This window comes from Octodon degus, unplaced genomic scaffold, assembly GCF_000260255.1.
Source record: "Octodon degus isolate 3935 unplaced genomic scaffold, OctDeg1.0 scaffold00069, whole genome shotgun sequence".
NCBI lineage: Eukaryota > Metazoa > Chordata > Mammalia > Rodentia > Octodontidae > Octodon > Octodon degus.
The window spans coordinates 964,462-980,145 of NW_004524645.1; the positions used below are offsets into that span (position 1 = coordinate 964,462).

General features: G+C 38.9%; 1 protein-coding gene across 1 annotated transcript in view; it reads right to left on the reverse strand.

Moving 5' to 3' along the window:
• Positions 1-15,684, reverse strand: part of Mid1 (midline 1) — a 393,633-nt gene that overhangs the window by 205,691 nt on the left and 172,258 nt on the right. The window lies entirely within an intron of this gene.

Genomic DNA, 15,684 nt, shown 5'->3' on the forward strand with positions numbered 1-15,684 from the left:
CAAAAGCTCAAGAAGTCAGAGGCCACCTTTTTGGAGTACCCTTGCACTCACACTCTCCATGGCCTTAAGATCCTCTGGACGTAGAAGTCACTATTTAAATAACTTTGAACCAGTAGCCCACGCTTGACTTGGTTGCAATTGAGATGAATTTATCAGTTAAAGGATGGTTATTGATGAACCATAGATGTGACACTGACAAACCAGGCCATTCCAACAATGGATTGACTTTTCCTTGCACTTACTCAACAGTTCAGTCCACCTAAATAAAAAAAATGACCTCCAACTCTCCAAGTATCTCAGATGAAATGATGGGCAAGTGGTAACTGATACCTGAAATTCTTATTTCAAGTTTTGAGCTATCTAATATTTTTAGGCTTAGAAGACAATGTTCAGAGATCTGTCCATTAGAAGCATTTGGGGAGAGTTTTTGGTCACAGCTTTCCCAGCTAGAAAATATCTGTTTAGGACAAAGGCCCACACATTCCATTTAGTGGGTTTTCTATGGAGTCATTGCTTCTGAGATGTTTCCATGGATCCCTTTACAAATACCTAATTCGCCTATGTCAAATGCCATGTTGACAAGAGTGCTGTCATCTCCCACTCTCTATTTTGGAGCATATCACATTTACAGATCAGGCTAGAATGTCTTGTTCGCAGATATTCTTAGCAATTGTAAACCCAGCACTCTAGGAAACTGGGGCAAAGGGATTATAATTTTCCCCTCACTTTGGGGAATTTAGCAACTTAATGAGACCCTAAGTCAAAAAATAAAAAAGTGAGGAGCTAGCTCAATATTAAGGCCTTGAGCAGAATCCCCTTGAGCAGAATCACACACACACACACACACACACACACACACACACACACACACACTCCATGTTCTCAGAAAAAAGTAAAGGTAAGTGTGAAAACACATTTTAAAATTGATTCAAAGAGGAGTCAGCAGTCCCTGAGGCTGCCAGAGATGACAGAATTCTGATAGGACCACACCAACACAATCAAAGACAAATGATCTTTTCTGTGTGTACAACATTGAATTTTCAGAACTCACTTATTGATCATTTTCAAAGAAGTATCTCAGTTCAATGAAATACCAATATCAAAATAATCCAGCATCTTAATACTTGAAAAACAGAGAACTTAGAAGTCAAGGGGACCAGTAGTTAATGCCACAGCATTAACGCCTTAGTATTAATAAATTGCATACTTATGGAAGCTGTCCCTACTGAGGAGGAGCACTGCAGCAAGAGAATATATGAACTCTGCACTGCCTTTGCAGCTTTCTGAAAATCATAAAATATTTCCAAATCAATGATTGCTTCTTCTCTCTCTTTTTTTTAATAGCAAGGATTGAACTCAGGCTTGCACTTGCTAGGCAGGCGCTTAAGCTTTTGAACTATCTCACTGTCCCAATGTTTTCTTCTTAAAAAAATCAAGTACAAAGAATACTAAGGGTGTGTGAACTGAGGGAAAGTACAAAAAGCTGGAAAGGTAGAATAAAAAGAATAATAATAGCAGGCAAACATTTAGTATGGGTAGGCACTGGATGCTCCTTTTGGTGCACTGTGAAAGAATTAGCCCTCACAGACTAACAAAAAAAAAAAAAAAACAATTCATGAGAAAAAAATAAAACCAAAACCAGTGCTTAAATTTCAGCAGGAGTCCTTTCTTGTTCCTTCCTCTCAGTCATCTCCCTGTTTTCTTCATCCCTACTGACTGAATCACTTTCTTGGTTGCTGGGACAAAAGCGCCAACACATATAACTAAAAGGAGGAAAGCTTTACTTGGGCTTGCAGTTAAGTCCATTGTCAGCTGGCTTTGGCACAAAATGGCACGGCAGAAAGGCACGATGGAGGAGTGGCTGCTTCCTTCATGGCATCCAGGAAGCAGAGAGAGAAGGGAGGAATTGAGAAGGGAGAGAGACCCTTCCAGGCCACAGCCACAGTGGCCCTCCTCTTCCTACCAAACTCATCTGCTTACAGCCATCAGTTCTAATGCTCTTATCATCCATGTTTGAGGATCAGAATGAATTACACATCAATTATTACAATACTCCAATACTTAAATGTAGAGATGCTAAATACCAATACTCCACATAGAATTCACTATTATTATTAGCATTATTATTTTCTGCATCAGCAAACAAGGGGTGGTGGCTGTGCTGACACAAGAACCCCAGTTAGAGGAGACCTAGCCTGGCCATGAAGTCCCACTGAGAATTCTCTGGGCTCTATCACTTCCTCCTCAGAACTCGTTAAGTAACCCAATTACTATCTTCACTATTCTTAGCTTTAGAACAGGATCCAAAGTTCCCATGACAACAACCATGCAGCACAGTTTCCAAGCATAGCACAAAACCATTGTTCTCTTTCAAACACTGAAAGTGTAAGAGGAATACAGGTTACAATCATAAAGAAGAGATACCTAAACCCATTTCACCTTAAACCTCTCCCACTTTCTTAATCTCACTGAGACACATTGTATTGTTCATTTAATTGTTAGTCTTGTTCTATCTTGCATTTTCTTGTGACTCATTGGAGCTTCTTCCCAAACTTTGTGGGGAGAGCAGCTTGGCATGCCCTCCCATGCATTTACATGCTCAGGCCATGAAAGTGGTCTCTGAAAGCTGTTGAGTTGAGGTGGGGAAAGGTTCCTGGAAGTCACCACCTTGAAGGTCATGCTCTATGCTGTCAGCAAGACCTGTATCCCAGAGGCAATCTAGTTCATCTCTCAGGCTCTCAATGTCCTCAGCAGGGGAATGAGTGCTTGGGTTTCACTCTGATGAAGCCTGGGTTTGTCGAATGCTATGTTGGATGCCTCTTAGGCATCATATCAAAGATTCTCATCGCCACCTCTTCCCTTAGCCACTGCCGTGGTGAACGTTTCTACATGGGCTTCATCCAGCTTCCCTTCCACCAGGGTGAAACCTGACCGTTGTCTTGCCTGTAGCTGTACCAAGGACTTCATTTCTGCTGAAGGGCTTTTCTGATGGGGCATTGGAGTCTCATGTTTCATTTCTCCTGGATTTACAACCTGCGAGTCAAATGACTTGACTCTCACAAGCCATCTGTAACAGATGGAGGACAGAAGCCTACTGTCTCTCAGAACAGGGGAGTGTGTAGACTTGTTGCCTTATCTCCTTGAGATATTCCCTGAAATGAATATTCATGGCCCATGGGAGGAGCCAAGCTGATAGTGCGCTTGGCCTGGCTATTTAGCTGTCTCTGGTTCACCAAGATGCAACCATGCCACACTATTGCTCCCTGAGACCACGTCCCATATCAACTTTCTCCAAGGAGCTTTTGCTTTAGCATCTGCTGTTGGTGGATACACAGGCTAAGATGAGCATGTACTCTGCAGTACACATTCGCATCCCTTCCTACCTCATATTTTTGAGGATTCTACAACTCCTTGCTGGCAGAATGAATTTCTGTCCAGGGGTCTCTGTAATAAGAACAGGCTGGGAAGAGGTTGAGTGGCCAGGAGCATTGAAAATTGCTTTCAGCTTTTTCCTGACTTCAATAGGCCACTGGGTATAAAGTTCTGGTACAGTCCCAGGGCATACAGTACTTGGCTATGCTACAGGACAACCCAGTATAAATGGCAAGGAAATATAACAGTGGATAATTAACAGAAATGGACTGAGAATGACCAATAAATTGACTCTTCTCTTTTTACTCCCTGGGAACCTTTAAAGGAATGATCTTTTCACCTCCATTTCTCTTACAACACAAATTTTAACATTCAAGAGAGGGCCAGCTAGATAGCTCAACGGACTAATTGTCTGCTTAGGAAACCTCAAGGACTAAGGTTCGATTTCCTGCACCATATACCACGTTGGCCCCACCCCCGGGAATACTGGGCTGGCTGTTGAGACCAGATGTGGTGGTGCACGCCTGTAACCCCAGTGCTTGCGAAGCTGAGACAGGTAGATCACTAGGAGTCCAAGCTGTGTAGTGAGACCCTGTACCAAATAAATAAAAATTAAAATAAAGATAAAGTTCAAGAGAAAAATTTCACTTTCACATGTTGACAAACATGAGGAAGTGCATCATTTCTCTTTGTGGAACAGAGACAGAGGACCTTTTACTAATTATTTGGAAGTAGGGGTATTCTTTTGCATTAAATGTAGGAATGAGAATACCTTTTTTTTTCAATAAATGAGAAGTTGTCGGTGTTTTTTATTTATTTATTTATTTTTGAGAAACAAGGAATTGAACTCAGACCCTTAAGCTCACCAGGTAAGTGCTTATTCTACTGAGCTATCTCCCCAGCCCAAATGTGCTTTATTTATTTATTTATTTATTTATTTATTTATTTATTTATTTTTGTGGTACTGGGTGTGTGTCTTTTAAATGTTTACTTATTTATTTATTTTGTGGTACTTGGGATTGAACCAAAGGGATCCTGGATGCTAGGCAAGTATTCTTCCACTGCACAATATCCCCAGGCTTTTCATTTGTATTTTGAGACACCATCTTGCTAAATTGCCCGGGTTGCTTTGAAACACGTGTTCCTCTTGCCTCAGCTTCACTAATAGCTGGGATTACGGTCACATGCCACTACCTGAGCACTGAAAATATTAATATATGTTACAATGCTTTGAGCAGGAAGCTCTAAGAGCAGCATTTGCTTCCTTTATCTGTAGGCCTTTTCACAGAACAAGAATGCCTTGAATATCAATTTCTCTAACTTCAGTATACAAATGAAAAGAAACCTGTCTTCATTTTCTGTATTATTTGAATAATGTCTTAATTATTTTCACATTGCACTCCAGATTTAGTTCTATTGGATAAGACATACAAATGGATAAGATATACACACTCATACTTGCACAGCAACTTAGGGGTTCTAAGGCATTTTCTCAGGGCACCCACACACCTCATATGAAATCCAGAGGTAGATACTGCATGGCAGGAGTGTGACCCTCTTAAGGAAAGCACAGCTCAGACTTTGCCTGTATTTAAATGAAAAGGGAGTCTAAGCCAGGAAAACATATCTAGGTGCTCTGTAGCCTGTGGTTTTGTGACTAGGCATCTAGATTTTTACATATGTATTAGTTTGTTTAGGATGTTATTCTAAAAAAGAGAGATCATTTTTAATCTTTGGTGGTGTTTTTGCCTTTTTCCAATAACACTACCATAAAATGAAATACATAAGATTGAAAGTTATTACTGAAAAGCTTAAAAGTATTGTGTGTCTTAATTCTAACTTTAGTTTTATTTTTTATTATTTTTAAAATTTAATTTAATTTTATTTTAAAAAGTAAAAACAAACTGCAAAAACAAGAACAGAAACAGCAACATACAACAGTACATATGGTACAGATTTTCTTTTTTATATTATGTATTTTTATCATCAAATCTGTTGTTCAGATTAACAGATACAAGTTTGCAAGATTGGAAAAATAATTGAACATTAATGCTTGCTTTCAATAAATCTTAAAAAGTTTTTTGAACTTTTTACTTTATTATTTTTAATTTGTTTTAAAGCAAGTGTAATAATAATTTATAAGGCATTAGAAGTGGTACACATTTAGAAGACCAAGATGAGAGGTATTCAACTGTGTTTTTTGTAATGCACATTGCTGTCTTTGATGTAGCTGCTCAGATTACAGATATTAGCATATAGAGTTAGTCAAAGTGAAAATTATAGACATTATCTGCTATTTTTGAAAAACTGATGAAAATTAATAATACAATCATCTCAGCTATCCTGTATATATATATATATACATATAATTGTATGATTTTCCCCTTCCTTTTTTTCCTGTCTTTTATCCTTTCCTTCCTCTTCATTGTTTATTCCTTAGATTCAGTTTCTTTCCATTTTACTATATTTATTATATCTTTCAGATTTTATTTATTCTTTCATGTCCTTACACTAGGGAGACGATATGATGCATGTATGTCTGAATTATTTCACTTATAAGTGTAGCTTCTAGTTGCATTCATTTACCCATAAAGGCCTCAAGCTTGTCTTTCTTTATAGCTGAGTAATACTTCATTGTGTACAAATACCATAGCTTTTTCAGTCCTTCCTCAGGTGATGGGCATTTCAATTGTTTCTGAGATTTGGCTATGACAAATTGTGCTGCTATACACATGGTTGCATATATATCACTGTGGTATGATGTTTTTAGTTCTTAATTCTAACTTTAAATGAAGAATTGGAGTCTAGGAAGATTGATACAAAAAGTGCCAAAAGTTTTAAAATCCTGAAAACATAACACAGTAATTTGAAAGGGATGGAATAAATAGCATATCCCATTTACAGTAACACAAATAAATAGATAGGCTATAACTTGAGGGTTAGTAACAGACTTGAGGACACATCTAAGTCCACATGTGGGGCCGGAGAGATAGCTCAGTAGAATAAGTGCTTGCCTGGTAAGTGCAAGGGCCTGAGTTCAAGATCTGGTTCCACCAAAAAAACAAAAACAAATCTAAGTCTACATGTAATGAACCTCCATAAAACAATTACATCCCTTTGTGAGGGAAGCCATGGTGTTTTGGCTTCTGTCTAGATGTCTTCCCAAAGCCTCATGCAGTGAGCAGGGCCTTTTCAGAGGTGGCTGGATCTAGAGTTGGCAGTGCTGGGGTGGAGGGTTAGTCATTACTCATTGAGTTCACTGATTGATTTGGCTTAGTTTTGACTTGACTAAGATTAAGGTATGAGTGCTACACTTGCTCTAGGGCAGGGGGCTTGCATAAATTATGAGGGACAGAGGGCTAATGTGCTTTCTCCTGCCTGATGTCATGGACTGGTTCTCCACTGTGATGCCCCATGTGATATGCCACCTGACCTTGGAGCCAGCTGATTATGGACTGAAACCTCTACCAACCATGAGCCAAATAAACCTTTTCTCTTTTAACTTAGGGTGTTGGGTTTTTTGTCTCAACAATGAGAAAAGCAACTAAGACACCATGGAAAATACAACCATCAACATTCTCATGTGGCTCTGAGTAAAATTATCTGGTACCAGAACAGTTGCAAACACTGCAAAGTAGTCAAGCACATTTTTTAATTCCCACTTCAGCCATTTCCCTATTTGCCACAATTCTATTTTTTTCATCTTATACACATCAGCATGTAATGATCATCTTTATGAAAAAATATTGAAAAAGATTTCTCAATAATCTCCAGCCACAAGTTGTAATTATGCCAGTTCAGATTTTCTATTTGCTTTTTTGAGACAGACTCTCCCACTATAGTCTAGGCTGGCCTTAAACTCACTATGTAGCCCAGGCTAGCCTTAAACTCATGGCAATCCTCCTATCTTAGCCTCTGAGTGCTGGTATTGCAGGTGTGGGCCACCAGGCCTAGCTTCAGTTCTGATTTTCTGAAGCTTCAGTCTGGCAGAAAAAAATGAGATTCCACTGCTACAGCTTAGTTTTTCTACATTTCATGTATACACACATAAATAGCTACAGTAAGAAGTATTTCTATAAGGCTATCCCCTAACTGGACATTTCCATATGTATTTTCTTTCCTTTTTTTGTGATACCAAGGATAAAACTCAGGACCTTGGGCTTGCCAGGCAAGCCAGGCACTTATTCCCCTGAACTATCTCCGTGGTCCTCAGTGTGTATTTTCATGCTTACTGTATGTTACTGTTATAATCCCTCAGTGATTATATAGCTTTGGGTAAGTCTTTTAAACCCTGTTTCAGTTTTTTTTTCCAATTTCCAGGAATGTTCTGAGAATTAATTGTGGTCACCTGTTAGACAATGAGATTACCTGCTAAACATTGTGAAGTTTACTGTTCCTCTATATAAAACATTGTAATAGTCACCAGAGTTTCAAAGTTCAATAAGATGCTCTTTTCCCTTGAAAGTTTCAGAATTTTATGGACTAAAAATCATATGGAGACTAAATCCCAAGTAGACAATACTATTATTCTCATCTTGTAGTCAATAATCAATTGTAGTGGGTTTAACATTAAGGTCTGCAGATGCCCAATTGATAGCTAAAAACAGGATAAAACTTAATGTCTGTTCCTTCATTTTATGTATCTCCTTTATTGCCTTCCACCTTTGGGTCAAATCCCTGTTGAGCATTGCACCTAGGCATGCTAATCACTTTAAGGAATGTCTGTGCTAAGGGCTTATTAGCTCTAAGTTTACCTAGCCTATCTCATTCCCCTTCAACATTGAGAACACCAAGATAAGAGTAACCAAAGTAATTTTCAAGGAAATTTAATTGTTAGCTTTTGCAAGGTCTACTTATAGACCCCCTGTAGTTATGGCTCAAAGTCTCCAGTCATAATCCTGCAGCCATCTAGGACTCCAGGAAAAGCAGGTCCTTGAAGACTACCCCATGACAAGGTTACCTCCCCAAGTGGGAGCAATTACTCCATGACTACTGGCTCAAAAGTCAGGAGTTATCTCATGGCGGGAACCAAAATCCCTCTAAGCAGTGGCAGCCCTCCTAGTATCTCACAAGAATAGACGTAAAATACTAATCAGTCAGACCATAACTTGACTAGGGTGACACATGCTGCGTAAATCTACAGCTATGCAATCTCCCAAACTTTGTTTTCACTTCCCCTGATGAGACAAGGAATATTCAAAATAAATGTTGAATTTTAAATTAAAAAATATTGCAGTACAAAATACAGTATTATTAACCCTCCTCAAAATGCTTCCCCTGCCTTTGAACACATGTATCCCATTGTTCTTGCCACTTTCTGAAGCAGTTCAGATAGTCTGCTTTCATGAGTGTCATTAAGAGGCATGATCAAGGGTAAGAGGAATGCAGCTGCTTGATACCATCAGATGGAAAAGTAGGGTCATGAAAACACTGCGGTGTGTGCACTTTCTCCTTGTTCACTGAATCTGGTACTGTACAACTTCTATCTCTCTCTTAAAATTAAAGTGACAATAAAAGGCAAAAGATTCCAATCAGTTCAGTACATTGAGGCTCCAATGACCATACAGCTAAAGACACTCACAAAACAGGGCTTCCAGAACTGCTTCAGAAAGTAGCAAAGTAATATATGTATTTTTAAATGAGGGGAGTATTTTGAGTGGAATTAATGGCATTGTATCTTTTACTGTAATAAAACTTTAAAAATTTAAATGTTTTTCATCAACACCATAAACCCCACAGCTTCTCTTTCAGTTCTTCAAAGGCAGATTTTGAGCCTCTCTGTGTTTCTAAGTATGATCATGCTATTAAAATCCATTTCCTGATCCTTCACCACTGCTGGTCTTCTTGCCTGGCATTATAGGCCACTCCTGGTCTGTTGGAACTCCAGAAGCCAGGGTCTTTGCCCCAAATTCTAGTACCAAACTGACTATAAAGCAATGTCACTTAATAAATATATGCTATACTAGCCATGACAAAAGTCAGTTTTAGTTCTACTTCTGCTTTCATTTAGTTATTCAACCTGATGAAAGTCAATTGATGTGAGACTCAGTTTATCAATCTGTGATGAGAGAGGGCTGAATGAAATCATTCTTGAAGTTTATTACAGCTTTAGGAGCCTTTGATTCAAACACATGCTTTAGACTTTCAATGTCAGAATATAACATTGGAATACAATATTAGGGCTCATAGCTAATATTTTTTTAGGGATGAGATTGAATCTGTGGCAAACTCTGTTTGCGAACCACCTAAGAACCATTGGCACTTCTTTGTTCCCTTCCTCACAGAATTTGTCAGGTCTAGGACAGCAATATACTCAAGGGAGATGTGTTTTCCTCCAACCCCAAGGATGAGTTGTGATTGCAAAAGTCAGATGTGTTCATCCCATTCATTTTTTTATTTTGGAACTGGGAATTGAACCATCCCATTCACTTTTGCTAGTGACTGGTTTAAGTAATAGAGTGGGAATCAATTTTGATCAATGAGATAATGAGATAATAGAGAGATTTTGCCTGTAGGCTTCTAGAAAAGGTATATATATATATATATATATATGAATATATATAAATATAATATATAAATATAATATATATAACATTATATATATATATATATATATATATATATATGGCAGAACCGGGGATTGAACTCAGGCCCTTGCGTTTGCCAGGGAAGCACTTATTCTACTGAGCCGCCTCCCCAGCCCCAAGGTTTTAATATCTGATTAAAAGAAGAAAGTAGCAAAGCAGAATGTGTGTGAAGAATGACTCATTCCTTGTTTGGCTGCGGATAGTGAGGAGGTTATGGCTGATTTTCTGGATGGAGCAGATCAGGGAGCAGAGGCACACCAGGGGTGTTGGTAACATTACCTACCAATCCCAGAACTATATTCAAATGTTTGTGTGTGAAAAATTGAAAAAAAAAAGAAAGAAAGAAAATCTGTGCTTTTCAAGCCACTCAAATCAGTCAGCTAAAATATTTAAGCCAAACAACTCAATTATGGTCCCTGGAATTGTTTGCTAACCCATCCACAAGTTTATGAGAAAGCAACTTTACTTCAGAACAATAAAATGAGTGATGCAGGGACAGCAAAGTTCTTTAACATTCCCGATCTTCCATTTCTCCCTGTGCAAAACAGGCTCCAAAGTGTATCTACGTCACTGGCAGGCCAAGTGCATAGTAAGGATGCACGAATTATTGACCATTGTGTTCTACTCTGGAAGGCCTGTAGGGCAGACAATGCAATGTGTCCGTTAAATCCTGTTGTTAGGTTTTTCTTCCTGGGAACACAGCAAGACCATTATTTCTCAGCTTCCCATATACTTAGGCTACAATCATGTGGCCGAGTTCTGGGTTGTGGGAAAAATGGTGAAATCTGCCTGAGGCCTGGTTCTTATTACAATGCCACGTGACCCTGCTGGTTGGTGTCATCTTACTGCTCCATTTGAATATTCAGGCCAAGCCACAACATGCATGAAAACAAGCCTTCATATTGGCCACTAGATGGACATTGAGTCGCTTCATTATATTAAAAGATTGAAGAAGATTTGCTTAAATTTACAACGATTTCTGTTTCATTCATTTGCTGGTTTCCATTTAAAAGAGACATGTTAATCATTAAGAAAAAATAGTTTAAAAATCTGTATTAAAATAAGCATGACGATATTAAGATAACAGGTAAATTTTGGAAAATTCTTGGGCACATATTTTTCAGGGTGGCAAAGCAGTTGCTTTGTGTAGAACACATGTGGCTTTTTAAGCACATAGCAGTGGGTAATATTTATGCCTGAGTAACTTACTGAGAAGAATGCCTACAAAGAAAGTGTTGTTCTTGGGCACCTATATGGCTGACTGGCTGGCTGGCTGGCTGGCTGGCTGGCTTGCTTTCCTTTTCTTGCCTTTCCCGAGTACAGCATAGACATGTTATCTTGTCCTGAAGCTATAAACACAATTTCAGTACTTCTCTTCTGTGCGGTAGGGCTTTGAAGGAAGAAGTGGTGTCATGAGAAAATGCTAAAAAGCAATTCTATCTCTCCTGGAAAAATCACATTGAGATGTGAGCAAGGAAAATGTGTATTCCTACTAATGTTAGCATGCTTCTCCTTTGTGTGGGTCCTATCATGTTTATAAGCAGGCACAATAACAGACTGATCATTTTTATCCATCTAAGTTAAAACAAACTATGGAAATAATTTCTATATCAGTAACTTCAAAGATAAAGAAGTCTAACATTTTAAAAAGAATTCTAGCTGTTCACTGAAAATTTATAGTGAGAGCGTGTAATGTAAAATACTGACTTGATGTGGGAAGTGATCTTCAGATTTGAGTTGATGAAAAATAATATGTATGCCTATTTGAAGTTTGATTTTATTTTTCATTTCAAATACTGCTTAACTATAAAGTGGTTGATTATGATATTATAAAGTCAACTTTGAATGCATTACCTTAATGTATTAACTTTTTTTTTTTTTCGGTACCAGGGATTGAACTCAGGATCTCACACTTTCCAGGCAAGTGCTTATTCTATTGAGCTATCTTCTCAGCCCACTTAATGTGTCAACCTTACTGCAAATTTAGAAGTCCTCTTTAGTAATGTGTTGTGCTTAATAACTTTTAAATAAATACAGTAAAATAAAGTGTTGTCTTATAGGGAAGAATACAGTAACTGTATTCTTATTTAAGATAAGGCTGTTAAATGCCTTCAATGAAAATTCATGGGAAAGTATACACCCTGCCACTTGGGGGTAGAAGGCCTTTGTTACCTCTGTTAAGAGGGTCACCTCAGTAGAAATTTTTCAAAAGCATGGCAGAAGTTCGCTGATCAAGTAATTTTTCTAACTTGATTTTACCTCAAGAGTTTCATATCAAAGTGAGTGTTTTTGAACATACCCAGGGACAGAAAACTCATTCCTTTTTTGTAATCTTTTCTCACCTGGGATCTCAGCATCTATTTGGGACCCTCTGTATGCAGCCCATTGCTAGGGGATGGAGAACATGTGGAGGAGCTCACAGGGGACATTAGGAGCCAGGTTGGAGGTCATGCACCCATTTCAACTGCACTTTGTTGGCCTGACAGAGGAACATGGATCCAACTTAGATAACAGAGAACTGTGCCATATGGCATTCCAGCGCCCCAGGAGAGAAATAAGCTCCCAGGTTGTAGAGCATTGGCAGTGTCTACTGTAGAACACTCTCCTCCCTTGGAGCGAAAGCGTTTCTTGACACAGTATCTACTTAACAGGGCCCAGCTGAATGTTGGGTCCTATTGATTTAATTTAATTCTGAACTCACCTGAAAGTCCCATAGACAGTCATGCCCTTCAGTCCACTTACTTCTGAGTTAGTAAAGTTGTTCTCACACATGTGTTTTCACAGCCCATCATGATTGTTTGTTTTACATAGCTCCAGGAGCTCTACAGCTTGAAACCTGGGAATATAGGCATTCCTGCCATGCCCAGCTGCACTGAAGTATATTCGCAAATAAAAGAAAAAGATGAAAAAAATCTATTTTGATATAGAATGCTAAAACGCAGGGGTACATTATAACCATTTGGTATGTTTTGGGCAAAAGCTGTACAATTTTCTTTATACTACTCTTGTAAATATTCTAAGTTTGAAATTATTCCAAAATTAAAAGTTGTAAAGGTATGAGCATGCTTTCAGAAAGGCATTATGAAAAATATAGGCCAAAGACCTCAAAAAAAATTCAAAGGAAACTCTAAATGCAGAGGAAAACTTTGTGAGTACTACAAATAATATTTTCATGGTAAGATGTAAGAGAAAATGCATGAAACAGGATCAGGGTGGCACATCAAGGGTACATTTCAAAAATCACAAAGGTCTTGTGGAAATGAAAGACATGACAGGAGATTTTGAAAAAGAGATAAAAGTTAAAAGTTGAAACTAGGGTAAATTCTATGGAATTTGACACATAAATAAATGTTCCCTCAAGTTGGAAGGCAGGGAAATGGATATGGAAGTTTGTAAAATATTGCTTTCCATGGAACATTTTTCAGTATGTGTTCTAAAAACAAAATGGAGGTGATACATCCTGACTAACTATACATGCTGATACCTGTGAACCAAGCAACTGCACTGAAGATAGCAAAGTGTAATAGAAGGGTCACGCTTGGAATGCCTGTCATTCTGGTCTTCTAAATATGTACTTCTTGCCATACTGTCTCTCAAGTAAAAGGTTTTTTTTTCTTTAAATAAAGGATAATGAATGAAAAAAAATGGAAGAGATAATTAAGAAAGATAAGACCGGGAACCTAGAAAACATGGAAATTATGCCAGGAGAAGACCAAGAAACACTAGAAAAACATTTCTGCTGCCTTCCTCCCTATCGAATGAGTCGAGGAAGAGTTGTCCATCTTTATCCACCGACACACAAACCAGCCCTGGCTGCTTCATTCTCAGCATGTCTCAATTGGGCCGGGAGGAAAAGAGTCTTAACATCCTTTTCTCTCTGTTTGCAACACACGATGTGAGCTCAAGAGCTCAAGGCTTCCGCCCTCCTGGCCCAAGAGGCTGAGGTTGACAGAAATGGAGAAGAGAAAGGGCGAAGCAGAGAGTTCACTTTATTTTCATTATATTCCTCCATCCTGTGTGTCTTTGAGCTGCTCTATTGCAGTCAATGGCACATGCTTCCACAGAGAATGAAAGGCACCCACTCTTCAGATCTGGGCATAGCCATCGGGCTCATATAGGCCAATGGGACATTAGTCAACGTGAAACAAGAAGAAACTTAAACAACATCTGGTTTGGGGGCTGGCCCTCTCTGGCTACTGGGAACCTTGCTGTTAATAAATGAACTGGTCCAGGATAACCAACTGGAGGATGAGTGACCAGATGGTGCAGGGATTGTGCAGACCGTATGGAAGCATTTCAGTTGGTGCTTCCTAGACCAACCAGCCCTGCAGCAGCCTGCCAGCTGTCTGTGGATACACCATGACCCTGGGTGGGACAAGAAGTATCACTCAGTTGAAGCCAACTAATTGCTGATCCACAGAACCATGAGCTAAAGACTGTCATTTTCAGCCACTGAATTTAAGGATGTCTACTGACATGCAGCATTGGGGATAACTGATACAATTCCTGTCATATACATACTCTATGCAAATCAATTTTCTATTGGTTACTAAAATAAAGCAGATATTTTGTTCCCTCCCTCTCTCCCTCCTATTCTTCCTTCTTTCTTTCCTTCTTTTGCCATTTAAAATTAAAAGAAGTCCTAACCAAGGTCATAGATTTTCTTCATTTGCATCACTGACTTGGCTGTCCACTCACCAGTTTAGTTTACTCTGATTTGGAACATGCACTGAATCCCAAGCTCCCCCTTCCCACTTCGGCATTGTCATTACTCATCTAAGATTCGTCCTTGAAAATTGCCCAAAGGCCTTCTCCCTTTTCTCCATGCCCACACCTGCCCGGTTGGACCTCTTCCTATGTCTGTTGCCAAGGCCTCTTCCTCTTGGCTGCTCTCTAGGCCGGCAGCTTGACGAAGGGATTTGCCATGTTCCTAATTGCTTGACCTACTGCCATCACTCTTCACTTGTCTGTGCAGACTTCCTCCTGCAAATGAGAGTGCTAGCTCCTTGCCAAATGCCAACAGTCAGATTCCTGCCTGCATCTCCATCCTCTCTGGGCTGCTCTTGCCTTTCTCTTACTTCTGCTTTCTCCTCTGCTAAGATACAGGTGGGCCTCTCTGGGAAGGCAGGCAATGTCTCCGAACTCTCATATCTAGATAACAAATAGTTTGTAGAAGAAAGAGATTGTAAATTTTAAAATGACAAATCATGGGCAAATTTTGTCTGCTCCTGGAGGAAAAACATGGATAAACTTGTGTATAGGGTCTTGTGTGTTTATTGTCTTTGGGGCTACAGACAGTGAAATTTGTTCTCTACAGTTTTAATGAGGTGTGTTAATGCTCTGCTTATATCCCCTTAGGCTTGTCAATTTCTAGCCCCCACTGTCTGATATCCAACTGCAAGTCTCTATGTCTTTGGATCATAGGGCTTTTTTAGGAGTTAGAGCTGACTTTGCTTGCATATGGCAAGCAAGATGTGCTGGAGAATTAGTATCCTAACTCTTTTTAAAACTTTTATTAAGTTTATTGGATATATATATATATATATATATCCAATAAACTTAATAAAAGTTTTAAAAAGAGTTAGGATACTAATTCTCCAGCACATCTTGCTTGCCATATGCAAGCAAAGTCAGCTCTAACTCCTAAAAAAGCCCTATGATCCAAAGACATAGAGACTTGCAGTTGGATATCAGACAGTGGGGGCTAGAAATTGACAAGCCTAAG